The following is a 3,969-nucleotide window of genomic DNA, read 5'->3' as shown; positions in this document are numbered from 1 at the left end:
CACTTCCAATCCAGCAATTCACCTCTTTGCTGCTCGCCCTGCGCTGCTTATCTGCCCAAGGACTACACGCAGAAGAGATTCAATAAGCCCACTCTCACCTGAAAACACCAGGAGAGTTGACTCAGGGATGTATCTCCTTCGCCATCTTGCTCCGCCTCAACTATTTTATTTGTTTTAGAAACATAGTCCCCCTATCTCACCCAGGCTGGAGAGTGCGGCCAGATACAGCTCACTAATTTTATCCTTTTTGTTGTTGTTGAAAATTAGCTTAGGAAGAATTTTTATTTTTATTTAAAATCTGTTAATTTTATCATTTTTTATTGTTGAAAATTAGTTTAGCAAGTATTTTTATTTATTTTATTATAATATAATTTATTGTATCATATTTACATGATAATCATTTATTTGGAATAAAGATCATGCAAATGATAAAAAGGTAATCTTTATAACAACTGAGCAGAACTTGAATTACTGTATTCCATTTCTTAATAGTGTAACTTTCATCATTTACACTAATCTCACATATATTTTTAAATATTTACCTCATCTCATTTACTTAATTATTGTGTTAAGACATTTATACTCTGTACTTAATAGATCCAGCATGTACCCTTGCTTTATGCACCATAGGTGTGAGCTCACCTTTCACCCTCCCTCCATCTGACCTCTCTCATCCCCTCCTATCTCCCTCTCCTCCCTCCTTCATCCTGGGCCATAGTTGTGATCTATTCTTCATATGAAAGTATGGGGGGGGTGGGGGGAAGATGGCAGACTGCCGTCAACTTTCCACAGTGGCTCCCATCCAGAAGGAGAGTTAAAAGACAGAAGTTTAGCAAGTGAGCTGATGGTTTGGAGCTGAGCCAAGAAAGGAGGTTAAAGAACATATATGAACCATGCTGAGGTGAGCTGCGACACCAAAGATGCAAACAAAAGGTACTGAATCCATCGCCAAGCGGACGGGAGTCCCCTCTCCCATGAGAAGGGCTAGCAGTAAACTCCATACAAACAAGTGAGCAGAGTTCAAATGTCCTCCCATTCCATCCCATGGGAGAGACCCTCTAAAAACTGGACCTCCTACCCATACTAGGGTGCCATGGCACTTTCCTGCCAGGCATAAAACTGTATAAAACTGTATATATTCTCTACCTGCAACTCTGAACTCCCAGCACTCCCTTCCACTCTCACCCTGAGGTCTGGAAGCCTGTCTCCCATGGAGTCTAGATTCTTGGGCATTTTCTCAAGAGGTGTGGACAGGGCAAGAGCCCTTGCTTGGCTGTGCTGATTCTGTGGCATGAGAGTAAGGAGAGGACGGTCAGCTGAGAGGGAACCAGAGGAGTGGGACTGGTGTCCCCAGGCATAGAACAACAGCCGTGGCAGGAATGATAAGGCTCACGCCCCTGGGGCAGCTATCTTGGACAGACACACCCTGTCTCTCTGGGCAACCAGAGGAAGCCAGACACCTTCTCCAGTGGCAGCTACTGGTGGATGGATCTGGAACATGAGTAAAGGAGCATGGGGACTAGAATACGCACAGTAGACTTTCAGGGATGGGCTGAGCCAGAGGTGTTTTACTGAGGCTGAGACATACCTGGCCCCCAGGGGATCATAACTGAGACAAAGGCAGGCAGGCAGAGGCAGGAACTGACAGCTCAGTGTGAGCTTCCAACTGCTTGTCACTGTCCAGAACTGAGTCATGGTTTCTGTCAATTCAAGCAGTGTCTGATAACCAGGACAGAAACAAACTCTGTGAAGTTGTACTGTTCTGCCAGCAATATCAATCGGGGGTGGGGGGAGTGCAGGGGCTGCAACTGAGTGTACTGCCCGCCTCACCTCCCCCTGCCAGACAGTGGCTGAGAACTGAGACCTGGCTGAGGAGACATAGATCTCTCTCTGACTCAGGCAGGCATAAAATCCTGGGACATCTGCTCATTGGGGAGAACGGGGTCACAGAGGTGCAAGGTGGGAAAGGAGGCATTAACTTTCCCAGGCTAATTTATTTGCTGGGTTGGTCCTTCTGACCTCATGGAGCACCTGAGCCAGTCATACTTGAGCTGCCAGCAGACCCCTGCTATCTAGTTGCCAGAGACCTTTTGAGCTTCCCCAACTGAGACTAGTGCTGACAAGGAGAATTGATTTGGACCTCTTGATCTGGGTCAATCATCTGAGGACTATCCAAAGTGCTACCCTGGATGTGTGGTTATGGGAAGGTGTAATTTTCATTTTACAGTTGTTGTCTGGTGGGGGGGGTAGGGTGACTTAATTGCTGGTATTTCTCCACAGCTGAGACTTCAACCCAGAGTAACTGATTTACTAGGGTAGAACAGAGACCAGCTGAAAACAAGACAGAGCAACTTAGCCCCACCAAACCAAGAAGGCCCCCAGTTTCTCAAGCCATAGCACTGTATGGGTCCATGGAAAAGCTCTAGGAGAAAAGCCAAACTGTGTAAATTAAGCCTGGGGTGGAATCAGCAGAGAAACTCCAGTAACATGAATAACCAGAGTAGATCAATCCCCCCAAGAAGGACATGGCAGATGCAACTGAAGACTCCATCCATAAACAGATAGCTGAGAAGTCAGAAATCAAGTTCAGAGTCTGGACAGCAAATAAGATCAACAGAATGGAGGAAAGGAGGGAATCAGAATATCAAATTATTCAAAAGATGTCTCAAGAATTCAATGATTTCAAAAATAAAATGACCAAAGATTTGGACACATTGAGGCAAGAGTTTGCAGCCCTCAAAAATCTGAAAAATATGAATCCCTCGCTAACAGAATGGAGCAGGCAGAAGAAAGGATCTCTGATATTGAAGATAAAGGTCTTGAATGATCCCAAGCACTCAAAGAGGAAGAGAAATGGTGAGCAAAAATAGATCATTCTCTCAGAGAGCTCTGGGATAATTCGAAGAAAACTAATATTCACCTTATAGGAATCCTTGAAGGCGATGAAGTTGCTTCACAAAACACACAGTCTCGTCTTCATGAAATTATTCAAGAGAACTTTCCAGATATGCCAAGAGATTCTGAAATTCAGATATCAGACAGCTTCAGAACCCCAGCACAACTCAACCTGAATAAGACATCCCTAGGCACATCATAATTAACTTCACTAAAGTTAATATGAAAGAGAAAATTCTAAAAGCAGCCAGACATAAGAAAATCATAACCAACAAGGGAAGAATATTAGAATGACTGCAGATCTCTCTGCTGAAACCTTTCAGGCTAGAAGAGGGTGGTCATTGATTTTTAATCTCCTAAAACAAAACAATTTTCAAGCCAGGATCCTATATCAAGCTAAATTGAGTTTCATTTATGATGGAGAAAATAAATACTTTAATGACATTCACATGTTGAAGAAATTTGCCATTACTAAACTAGCTCTCCAGGAAATTCTCAGACCTATCCTCCATAATGACCAGTGCAATCCTCCACCACAAAAGTAAACTCACTCAGAAACTTTTGATCAAACTCCAACTTCCACAGTGGCAAAAGGATTAAAAATGTCCACTAGACTTTTGAAAAACTTTTTTTTAATTAAATCATATTTGTGCACATTAATTCTATCATGGGATACAGTGTGTTGTTTCCATATACAATTTGAAATACTTTCATCCAATTGGCCAACATAGCTATCATGTCATTCTCATAATTGTTGTGTTAAGACATTTAAATTCGGCATTTAGAAAGATTCACATGTACCCTTATAGGATAAATCATAGGCGTGAACCCCCAAATCACCCTCTATTCACCTATCCCCTCTCCCCTCCTCTCCCTCTCCCCTTTCTCTGTATTCTTGGACTCCATTTAAATTATAGCTTAACAATTAGTTTCATAATAGAGTTGAGTACATTGGATACTTTTTCTTCTATTGTTGAGATACTTTGCTAAGAAGAACATTTTCCAGCTCCATCCATGTAAACATGAAGGAGGTAAAGTCTCCATCTTTCTTTATGGCTGCATAGTATTCCATGG

This window comes from Otolemur garnettii, unplaced genomic scaffold (assembly GCF_000181295.1).
Source record: "Otolemur garnettii isolate 467f Iridium unplaced genomic scaffold, OtoGar3 scaffold00193, whole genome shotgun sequence".
Classification (NCBI taxonomy): domain Eukaryota; kingdom Metazoa; phylum Chordata; class Mammalia; order Primates; family Galagidae; genus Otolemur; species Otolemur garnettii.
Note: the sequence above shows the minus strand (reverse complement) of the source record.